The sequence below is a fragment of the Acomys minous genome (genome assembly GCF_964271855.1).
Source record: "Acomys minous genome assembly, chromosome: 16".
Classification (NCBI taxonomy): domain Eukaryota; kingdom Metazoa; phylum Chordata; class Mammalia; order Rodentia; family Muridae; genus Acomys; species Acomys minous.
In genome coordinates, this window is record NC_140498.1 from 91225968 (window position 1) to 91238000 (window position 12033).

The 12033-nt window shown below is 53.5% G+C and overlaps 1 protein-coding gene across 3 annotated transcripts in view; it reads right to left on the bottom strand.

Annotated features, from left to right (window-relative positions):
- The window catches only part of KSR2 (kinase suppressor of ras 2), a gene marked incomplete at its 3' end in the record, with an annotated part of 339518 nt that overhangs the window by 242565 nt on the left and 84920 nt on the right, over positions 1-12033 (bottom strand). The window lies entirely within an intron of this gene.

Consider the following 12033-nt stretch of genomic DNA (forward strand, 5'->3'; position numbering starts at 1 on the left):
TCTAAGCACTCCCCGCCCCAAACCATGTGCATGTGTGTTTCTGAGTGTCTGTGTATATCTGCGCATGGTGAAGTGTCTGTGCATCTATGTGTAGCTGTGTGTACGTACATGTGTGCGCGCCTGTGCTCTACACACACACACACACACACACACACACACACACACACACACGTGGGTGGGACAGGTTTATCAATGTTCCCAGCTTTCATCTGGTTCCTGTTAATTTGACTGGGGTCCCCTGGGAAAGCCAGACTCTGGCCATCACAAGCCTTTGCACCAACTCAATTACAGTTTTCTGTGCCTTCTACAGAGCCTCGGCCCCTGCGGAATCTCCTGGCTTTCATCTGGCTTCAGAGCACTTCAGCTGTCATCTCCCCGGTCGCCTGGCATCACCACCACAGCTGTGGTAACCTCGAGGCACTTAGGAGAAGTCGGTCCGTGCTCCCAACCACAGCAACTTTCACCACGGAATGCCAACAGTGCTGGGAGGTGTTTACCTGTTTGTTTGTTTAGTCACTCATTCATTTCCGGGTACTAGGAATGGAAGCCAGGACTCCCAAGCCTGCCGGGCTTACAGCGTGTCACTGAGTACTTGGAGGTGCTTTTGATTGACAGGACAAAGGGAGGGAGGATGGGCATTGCTGGCACACCTCATGGTGCCAACCCAGCTCCCATCGGGGTTACCCAGCCCCACCCACCCAGCCCCACCCACCAGGTCAGCAGCAATGGGAGACACAGTTAGTGATGTCTCATTCCACAGGCTAAGTAAGGTAAGGAGACATGCCAGGAGCGCATCCGTCCCAGATCTCCCAGCCGGCGACCGTGATGCCCAACCTGCAGCCCCCGGCACAATTTGTATTAAGGAAGGACCCTGTTATGAGTTGACAGTCCCAAGCGTGCAAGTCCTCTAGGCTGGAAACACATTCACTTTGGGGACATGAACACAGTCTCCGTGACAGACCACGGGAGACTTCTTCCGCCTTTGCAGCTGTGTTACAAGCCGACAGTGTCTCGGGCCTTTTCCTCCTGTTCTAGAACACCACAGGGGGCTCAGATGTGTCCCCTCTCCCCACAGGGTTACAGCTTCAGTAAGGTCAAGGGCTTCCTGCTCTCCAGCAGGTCCACAGGATGGGTTCAGCCCTGGACAGAACTGCCTTCTAGACACCCACTACAGCCCTGGGGTGACAGGGCACAGGGGAGAAACTCTGGTCAGCTCACTTTCTTCAGGTCTGTGATTTACACCCCGAAGTCCCAAAACCCTACAAGGGATGATGCTCACTGCAAACACTGAGGCTCTTCCGTGTGCCTACAAATGGCTGGGCTCCAGAAGACCCAGACTATATATACATCCCAGGTCCAGAACTCAACCCCAGCATATACCCCACTCCCGCTGCAGAGGCACGGGCTGGCCAGGGCAGGAGAAGGGAGGTGCCAGGCTTCCTGCCTCTGCCAAACTGGGCCTGTGGTGTCCGCGCACATACATCTGTTGCCTTTGCTTATTTGAGTGTCTGTTTTACTCTGCATGCCAGGCCCCATGTTACAGGCTAGGTGCTGATTGGCACTGAAGCCAAGGCTCTGCCGACAAGCTTCGGAAGGGCTTTCTCCACAGCCCAGATCCCACCCTGGGTGTCCCCTCAGAGAACCGAGCCGCTGCCCGAATTTCAGACTCCTCCCTGCCTGCTTCAACTCCACCACCATTATCAGCTGGGACCTTGGGAGAAGGTGCTTCTTTTTCACAGCTTAATTGGCCTTGAGAGTGGAGCAGGGAGACAGACACTCGAGCCTGGATGACAGTGTGCTGAGAAGAGGTGAGTGACAGCAAGATCCCTTCTGAGCAGACCAGAGCGGAGCTGATCGGAAGCCTTGAACCTGCTCAGACATACACAGCCAGAAGCCAGCCATGAAGAGACACACAACTGCACAACCCACTCCTGGGTGTCACTAGTTTCCTGCTGTGTTAGATACAATCTTTACCCCGACCCCTATCCCAGGACTCTCCCCATCCCCGCCACCCCATTTCAATAGATTTGACTCGGGTTCCAGTTCGCACAGGCAGATGCATCTCTCTTTTAGCGAGTCTAGATTCAGGCCCAAGGAAGAGTGTTAGACTGCGCCTCCTGGTGGCCACTCGTGGTACTGCATCATCACAAGGGCGAATAAGCAGTAAAGTCTGCAGCCAGGAGGACGCTATTTGATGTAGGCACGTGGTCCCAGGAAGGTGCCACTTGACAGGCAACACCTGACAGTCAACCAGCCACTTCCCAGCATGGCCTAGAATCCATTTACGAAGAAAGCCCCTGATTTCTTCTCCACAAAGTGAGAGTCAGAGCAGGACAAAACAAAAGCTCAAAAGAAAAGGATCCGGCAATGGCACTAAACTGAGCCCTGTGACCAAGGGCAAGGCTGGCATTGAGGTAGGAGGTTTGCCCCTCAATGTGCCAGCACAGTCTAACATCTTCTCTCTGAGGCTGGGAGGAAGGGTTAGTTTCAGACTTCCTTTGGGGGTATGAGGTAGCCCCGTATTCCAAAATCCCTTTGCAATGCAACATACATTTACTGGAGGAGAATGAGGGACTCTCAGGTAAAAAAAAAATTAAAATCAGGAAGTCCTGTCCACATGACATCCATGTCCTTGGCACTTTGACATGCTAGAGAACTCTGTTTTGAAGGTCACAGACAACTACTTCATGGAAGCGCCTGCTTGGGGTGTGTGCTGGCTGGTTTTATGTCAACTGAACACGTGCTACATTCATTTGAGAGGGAATCTCAACTGAGAAAATGCCTCCATAAGACTGTTCTGTAGGCAAGCCTGGAGGGCATTTCCTTAACTAGTGAGTGATGGGGAAGGCCCAGCCCATGGTGGGCGGGGCCATCCCTGGGCTGGTGGTCCTGGGTTCTGTAAGAAAGCAGGCTGAGCAAGCCATGGGGAGCAAGCCAGTGAGCAGCACCCCTCCATGGCCTCTGCACCAGCTCCTGCCTCCAGGTTCCTGCCCTGCTTGGGTTCCTGTCCTGACTTCCTCTGATGATGAACAGCGATGTGCAAGTGTGAGCCGAGCAAACCCTTTCCTCCCGAGTTGCTTTTGGTCATGGTGTCTCATGGAAACAATAGAACCCCTGAAAAAGAGGGGGTGAGATGTCCACGGGCCTCTGTTTGGTAGTCGCTGTGTTACCCAGGGCAGTTAAAAGCCTCTGGGCAAGCTCCTCATTTCTGCCTCCCTCAAGTTCCCTGCGAACGCCAGCTCCACACGAGCACCGTGTGCGTAGTCTATGCTCTGCAGCCCACGGTGTTCTCTCCATCAACACCTCCCTGGGATTCCCCTAAAGGAAGTTCTCCTCCATATCACCCCAAAAACCTCTCCTGATTTAGAGCCGTGTGTGTTTTATTTAACGCTTTTTTTTTCTCACATACCCAGTCTTTTTTAAGGTTAACAAATGTTTCCTCTAAAGCACCAGATAGTAAATATTTTAGGCTTTGTCGGGTGTACAGTCACTGCTACGCCATACACTCCTGGTGTTAAGTGTTAAAACATAGTAGCCAGACCTGTGAGTGAATGCCTGTGGTCCCAGCACTCAGAATGCTGAGGCAGGAGGATTGAGAGTTAAGATGATAGCCTGGGGCTGCATAGAGGCCCTGTCTCAAAACAAAAGGCTACCCTTAGACAACATGTAAACAAACGGGCATGGCAACGTGCTAATAAAACTTTATTAAAAAAGAGATAGCGGGCTGGCATGGGCCAGCAGACAGAATGCTCTCACTTGCTTGTCATTTGTCCCACCTCCAACACTCAGGCAGAAGAGTGTTTTCCTTACTTCTCTCCTGGGGGGGGGGGAGATGGGGGGGAACACATGCAAATGCCTGCTGCCCCTTCTGCCCCTCCAGAGGGGAGGCTCCATGGAGGGAGTGGGGTTGGTCACTGACTTACTAGTTATTGCAATGCTTTTGTTCCTGTGTTTAGTTTGGAGGAAACGAAGGGATGTGTTTGGACTGCACATCCTGGGACAAGCACTGCTCTCGCCAAGTGACCTGGGCGCCATGTGCCACCTCCGTGCTCTTTGGTTCTCTCGGGTGAAAAGGGAATGAAAAACAAGATAAAATTAAATGGGATCCCTTTCAAAGTCACCTTGGAACAGCACACATACACTTCCAACGCTGCTACTGGGTTGGGTTTGGTTTGGTTTGGTTTGGTTCTGTTGCAGGATGGGCCTACTATCCAGATTTCCTGTCCGAAGTGGAAATGTTTCTATATCAAGCAGATACAAGCCGGCAGCTTTGAGGGCTGGTGCAGGTGCAATCCAGGAGGGCTGCCCGGGAACGGTGGTCTTTGAGCTGCCACGCCCTGAGGCACCATGAGGAGTTGTGAACGCGTGGGAAAGTTGGCTTCCGGGAAAGCAAGCCAGAGAGGGATATAAATAGGCTTACTCCAGGAGGGAGCCACTAAAAGCTGTGCTGGGAGGGACACACCACAAGAAGTATAGACCATGTCCACAAACCAAACGGAGGAGGACTCGTCCCCTGGAAACCTCTGTTGCCCAAAGAGAGAGAGAAAGAGTCAAAAAGAGCAGGAGGGACTAGCCAGGTCTCCTGACTCTTTTCCTTAGTGGCCATGTTTTGAATATTAATGCTATGCAAATGAGGATGCAAATTAGACAGCACCACCACCACCCCATACACTGTTGGAATTGTTTTCATCTTTTCTTCCCCAAATAGCCTGGCCACTTCTCTGCACACGGCTGTACCTGGCTGTAAAATCAATCATGCAGGAAACAACAGAATGAAGTTCAAGTCCACCTGAGGCAGGACTTCTTCAGCTGTGAGGGGCTGGAGCCAGCTACAGCCACCCCTAGGTGACAGCAAAATTCCAAAGTAATGCCAGTGTTCCCATGTTCCCTGCCACACACGTTTGCTGCGATCAGTTGCTTAAGTTACGGATCTCTGCAGAACCAGAGACAGAACCCAGGGTCCTATGCATGCCCCAAAAACTGGGCTGCCCAGTACGAAGCCACACCCCCAGCTCATCAGCATATCCTCTGGGCAGACACACACACACACACACACACACACACACACACACACACACACACACACACACCCCGCCCTCTCTCAGATCATAGCCAGGAGGGACAGAGGCTGGCCAAGGGTTTTTCTCTGTGTGACACGGAAGCTGGGTCTGGGTGGTACTTGGGGTGGTCTTGCTGGCAGGCCTCCAAAGGGGCTGGTTCTCACTCTGAGCAAATGAGGACACGGAGATCAGGCACAGTAGAGGGAAAGCCGTTCCCATCCCTCTGTGATCTAAGAACTTTGACTAAGGCGGTTAGACAGACCTGAGTCTACACATCGCTTTTGGTACTCGGGTGCTGTGTGGCCCCAGGCAAAGGATGAACCTCTCTGAGCCTCATTTCTTTACAAGGAGATGAAACCTCCCCTGGACTTTATGTGGTTGTGGAGATGACTCTGGGAGTCAGTGCTGCGTGTGATGGTCCAGCCAAACAAAAACACAACCAGGAAACGGGGCGGAAACCACCTGAGACAGAGGCAGGACTCCCTAAGGAGGGGACTTTAGGCTGAGATCAAAATGGCAAGGAACTAGCTGGGGAAAGGCCAGGGCAGCCTATTCCAAGCAGAGAGAATGACCTACAAAAAGGCCCTGGGGCAGAACCATCTCAAGGAGGAAGCCCAGGGGGCTTGTAAGGGGCCACTGAAAACATTACGTAATGGGGTCAGGAGCCTGGAACACCGGTGCTCCGCCCTTCCAACTACGTGGCAGAGTTCTCTCTCTCTCTCTCTCTCTCTCTCTCTCTCTCTCTCTCTCTCTCTCTCTCTCTCTCTCTCGCTCTTTCTCTCTCTCTCTCTCTCTCTCTCTCTCTTTCTCTCTCTCTCTCTCTCCCTCCCTCCCTCCCTCCCTCCCTCCCTCCCTCCCTCTTTGAATTTTTGAGACAGGGTTTCTCTGTGTGGCCTTGGCTGACCTGGACTCACTTTGTAGACCAGGCTGGCCTTGAACTCACATTGACCTGCCTGCCTCCGTCTCCCGAGTGTTGAAGTTACAGGCATGCACCGCCACCACCCCACCCCCCCACCCCCCACCCCGGCTGGCACAGGGCATTGTCAATTGAGCACCTGCCTCTCCTACCATTATCATCCTGGGGTCACAGAGCATCAATAGAGAGTGTGGTCCTGAGGTCCTGGTTCTGTGTACCGGCCCCAACTTCCCAGCGCCAGGTCCTCGTGACCGACTGTGACCTCAGGCAAGCCAAATTGGCAAAACCCAGTCCAGTTAGAGACCTTATCGCAAAATAAAGCTGATGGCATGTGGGGCATGACATATGAGGTTGTCTCCTGTTTCCACGCGCATGTTCTCTCTCTCTCTCTCTCTCTCTCTCTCTCTCTCTCTCTCTCTCTCTCTCTCTCTCTCTCTCTGATGCAAGGAAAGTTCTAGCAATGTATCGGGCCAAAAGGGAAGTCACTAGCCACTGTGGCAATGGGTCAATGGAAATAAAGAATCTCCAGCTGAAACGGCTCTTGATGAAGGAGCCCAGAGGCCACATCGCACGACAGTTTACAAATGCAGGTCCCTGGGGCAGAGGCTCCCTATCACCGTGACCCTGGTCCCAGCACTGTGACGCAGAGGGAAGTCCCGTGGTTATTTACAGAGTGAATGGATGAGCCACAGAACAGAAGTGCGGCTGGGACAGGCTCCTGTCACCATGTGCACATGTCCTGAGGGGTGCTACATGCACGGAAGGGACCCCTGAGAGCAGCCACGGGAAGAGGGGCGTGGCATCATGTTGGCACACGCTAGTCCCCTGTAGGCCTCTCTTGGAAGGGGAGCTGTTCCCTTTCCCGCCTCCTGCAAGTCAGAAGCAAGTCACACAATAGAGCAATCAAGACCCACTCGGGCTTTGTTCTAGTCAAAGGGAGATGGTGGCGCTGCAGGCGGGTTCTGGGGGCTCCATTCAAAGCCTGACTGGGAAGAAGCCACACAGTATCTGAGGCTAATCTATTTCAGGGCCTCTTTGCTTCCTGTTCCTGGCTGCCAGCTCTCCCCCAGTCCCCGCCCCGACACTCATGAGGGGCTGGGGACCTAACAAGCCAGCAAAGAAAGACCTGGAGAGCAGTGTCCTGCTATGACCCTCTCCCCACGTTGTTCCCCGGCCTCGTGGAGAATGTCCAGTGTCTCGGCCTGCTCTGAGGTGCCGCCCTATGCTACAGCCACCACGTCTGTCTGATGTCATGTGGCTGGCAAGCACTCAGAGTGAGGCCTTTGCAGTGGCCTCTGTCTGATGGGCACCAACCTCTTAGTACCCTCAGCGCACTAAACTCTCCAACCACAGGAGCTGGCCTGTCCTCATCACTGCCCCAAGAGTCACTCACTTTAAGTCTCAGCTCAAGCCCAGCTCCCTGAGAACGGTCACCAGGCCTGGAGGCCCGGCAGGTGCACAGTGAGCTCTTAGACCAGCTGTTCTCAAACCCTGGGTCATGACCCCTTTGGGCTTAAATGGTCCTTTTACTGGGGTCAACTACGATCATCAGAAAAATACAGATATTTGTGGTTTAGTTTGGTTTTGTTTTTTGAGACAGTGTTTCTCTGTGTAGCCTTGGATGTTCTGGACTCACTTTGTAGACCAGGCTGGCCTCGAACTCACAGAGATCCACCTGCCTCTGCCTCCCTGAGTGCTGGGATTACAAGCGTGCACTACAATGCTTTTTTTTTTTTTTTTTTTTTTTTGGTTTTTCGAGACAGAATTTCTCTGTGTAGCTTGGCTGTCCTGGACTAGCTTTGTGGACCAGGCTGGCCTCGAGCTCACAGCGATCCACCTGCCTCTGCCTCCTGAGTGCTTTGGGGATTAAAAACATGATTAAAGGCATGTGCCACCACAATGCTATTCTTAACAGTCGCAAAATTACAGTTAGGAAGTAGCAATGAAAATGATTTTATGGCCGGGGGGGGGGGGGGGGGGAACAGGGAGGGGGCAGGTGGTCACCAAAGCATGGGGAACTGTATTAAAGGGTGGCAGCATTAGGAAGGCTGAGAACCGCTGACTTACACTATCCTGGGCAAGGCAGTGGGCAAGCCCTGCATCACCTGGGGAAGGAGGCCCAGACACACAAGCTGCCACCTATGAGGAGCCGGCCTCTACACGCAGTGATGCACCCACTGCGAATGCCCCAGTCTCTAGGACCGTGTGAGATACATTCCTGTTCACTATAGACGTTGCTACAGCCGAAGGAATGGACGGGCTGAGGCCCCCTGAGAAAAAAGAAATGAGTGTGGGGAGAACCGGGGAAAAGTAAGTTGGGGGCAGAGGAAGGACAGAGGGTGACAATAATGGTGGCTGTAGGTTAGGAGTGGGTGTGACAAGGTGACGGTGGTGGCGACGATGCTATGCTGACATCAACGGCTCACGGGAGCATCACGGGCCTCACTCTGGGCAGGCCCTGTGCCCCGCCTGCATCCTCCTACCATCCTCCCCACAACGCCCCTCCTCTCTCCCGCAGCTCAGACTCACGGCTGCCACACCCGGAGTCACAGCCAGAATCCAAAGCTTGTCAGAGTCGAGGCTCCGCCCTCCCAGCAAATGATTAAGGCTGAGGCGGAGAAGCAGAGGAGCAGCTCCTGGTACAGACACGGCTACCTTCCAGCATACTCAAGGCCTGAGTTGGGTCCCCAGTAGGGCAAGACAGACAGACGGAAGGACAGACAGACACACAGACAAAAGAATGCAAACAGGGTACTAATTGGGGTGTGGATGCATGTCTGCAGCCTCAGCACTTGGGAGGTTTGAAGACAAGTTTGAGGACAGCCTGGGCTAAAGAAGACTCTGTTGCAAAAATATAAAATAAATAAAATAAAATAAAGTGAAAAAAAAAAACTAAAGGAAGAAGTTAGGAAGGAAGACCGGATCGAGGTAGCTGGTGGCACACCTTGTCCCCGGTTCACTCACGTGACAGCCACCCCTACTGTCCATACCCACCGCCTGCTCTGCTCTTCACCCCCCCCCACTTCTGTCCTGCATGCCATGCACTGCGCATGCTCAGTCCTCCCCACACAGAGACCAGAACTACTCTCCTTCCTGACACCCCAGAAACATCTCCGTGCGGTACCAGCCATGAGGCACCAGCCAGCGCTATCTGATGAGTTCTTGAATTTTGGGGCTCAGGCCACCCCATATCTACCAGGTTAAGCTGCCCTGGCTTGAAGGGCGCCTGTGCGTTGCGTGGGAGAGTGATTGTTCTTTGGTTTCAGGTTTGGGCTGATCCAGCCCGCAGGAATCAAGACCAGAGAAGATCCAGATCGCTGCCTGCTGGGGGCGGGGGCGGGGGGGGGGGGGGAGGCAGGGAGCGGGGGAGATAGTGGGAGATACTAACTCAGTCCCTGGTTTGAGATTAGACGTTTTAGTTACACAAGAAGGCGGCAGTGGCGGGGTAGCTAGATGATCCAGTCCCGAGGTGTTTAGACGCTTCAAGGAAGTAATTACAATTTTTGAAGGCAGAAGAGCATTGGAAACAGGAAGAAACCATGGTGGCTGGATCGCTGCTGCCCCCTGGTGGAGATCTATGGCAGGCACAGCGTGCGGCTCTCTCCTCTTTTTCCAGCATAGATAATTCAACCTGGTCAGGATGCTGGGGGCCAAGAGCCAGCGGGTAGCAACTGTCCTGCCCCAGTGAGGGCGCCCAGATGAGAAAACAGTCACATTGAGGCGTGAGTGACAGAGCATCCATTTATCCCTCTCCCCTTCATTCACTCAGAGGGGCATGAGCCTCCAGGCAGAATCCAGTCAGCCATGTTGAGGGGAAACCAAGGAGTCCACTGTGAATTTACTGGGGTAAAATTCATCAGGACAAGGTTAGGGTGAGAAGAGGTGAGAGAGGCGGGGAGGGGAATCTAAGATACAGCCCTTGGCGTTCTAGGGGTCAAGGGTCAGAGTCGGCTCAGTCTGGGAGTGGTCCAGAAAGGGCTGGGGGGGGGGGGGTTGGGGAGGGCAGGTTTGGGGGGGGGGGTCTGAAGATGTGAAAGGGGAGGGGCAGGGAGGTCTGGAGAGAAGGGCAAGCCTGAGGTTGGAAGCCCACACTTCATCTGGGGTGCTGCAGAATTAGTGGCTCATGAAGTCCAGGAGCTGCAGAGATGACCGGGCGCAGAGAGCTCGCTGTGCACTCAGGTAATAAGTGCACATGCCTAGAATCCCAGCCCTGAAGAGGCAGAGGCGGAAGGGTGGCTGAGGCTTGCTGGCTTCAGAGAGGCCCTGCTGGGAATCCAACCAGGATCCTCTGCAAGAGCAGTTAAGTCCTCTGGACGCCTTTACCCCACTGACTGTTCTCTTTCCAGGCCACAGCTCACAGCCCCTAAGTGACATGTGTGAGTGGCAGGACATGGTCACCATTTGGCATAGGGTACAGGATACAATTAGGATGTGACTGTGGTAGAGCGCTTGCCTAGCGGGGCCAAGGCTCTGGGTCTCGTAGCCAGCTGTACCCACAGACAAACGGAGACAGTATAGGATCGGAAATAGCTGCCTCCCTGACACACCTGCCAGGCTGGTCCCAGGAATAAAAATGTGTTCTACAGGCGTGCAAGGGGGGCTGGGGGCAGGGGGCCGGGGGCCGGGGGCAGGGGGCAGGGGGCAGGGGGCAGGGGGCAGGGGCCTGGGGCAGGGGGCAGGGGGCAGGGGGCCGGGGGGAGGGGGCAGTGGGCCAGGGGCAGGGGGCAAGGGTGCAGCCTAAATCAGATCTGTTTGTGAAGCAAGCACAGGGCAGCTGGGCAGCTGGCCCTCAGAAAGCAAAGACAGCACCAGTGGGGAGGGAACTTTCCAGAAAGCACTATCCATCCGTGTGAACATCTCCTCCCCACCCACCCACGTCACTGCTTGAGCCCACCCTACCGAGACAGAAATGCTTAGGAATTGGAGGAAAATGGGAGGCAAAGGAAGCGTTCAACCGGGAGCCTGGTGAGAGGATCAGGGCTGGAACGCAGCCACAATTTGAAGGAAGCGTGTTTGCTGGGCAGGACACATCGAGATTTGGCGCAATATGGCTGGAGGTACATGAGCACGTGTTTGCACGCTCACGTGGAGGGCCAGAGTCTACCTCAGCCAATCCCTTAGGTGCCATCCACCTTGGTTATTTTTTAGTTTGTTTGTTTGCCATGGCTTTGGTTTTGGTTGTTGTTGTTGTTGTTGTTGTTGTTGTTGGGTTTTTTGGGTTTTTTTTGTTTTGTTTTGTTTTGTTTTGTTTTAAGACTAGCTCTCCTCTCTCTCGACTGGAACTGGCCGGGACAACAAATCTACCCCAGCACGCCACCACAACTGGCTTGTTCCCAACATGGGTTCATAAAATGGGGCTGATGTCTTCAGGCGTGCACACTGGAAACCTGTTCCGTCTGGTTCACTGCCCGGTCATCCACCCTCCTAGCATATTAACAGCCACTTCTTAAGTCATAATTACAGGTTGCATATTGACTGGACAGTAAGAAGTAATAGCCGCCAGATTATGCCGGAGCTGTGGTCAACGGCGCCACCTTGTGGTGAGAACTGAGACGACGGTGCCTAAATATTTGTAATGGTTTGCGGGGAGCCCAGGAGCAGAGAGCAAAGGCAAGCCTTTAAGACAGGGTCAGCCTCCTGTTTCCCACACTGGCTTCAAACTCTCTGTGTAGCCAGGGACGATTTTGAACGCCTAACACTCTTGCTTCTTCCTCCCAAGTGCCAGGGTGTTAGACACGCACTACCACATCAAACCGGGAGCCCTGTGTGTGCCAGACAAACACTCTACCAACTACGTGAGATACAGCGACCGTCCTGAGTCACAGTTTTGAGCGATTAATTGGAACGATCCGGTAAAAATGGTGAAATATTTAGATTGTAAATTAATAAAGCAAAGCCACAGAAGTTATGCTAGGAGAAAAGGAATTTTTAAAATAATATCTCTAAGTAATCTTACCCCTGCTATGGTGGGGGGGGGGGCAATATGGAAATGGAAATCGCACCTCCCTGGGGGCCAGAGCCTGGGGCAGTTACAACCTGATTTCTGTTGCAAAGAAT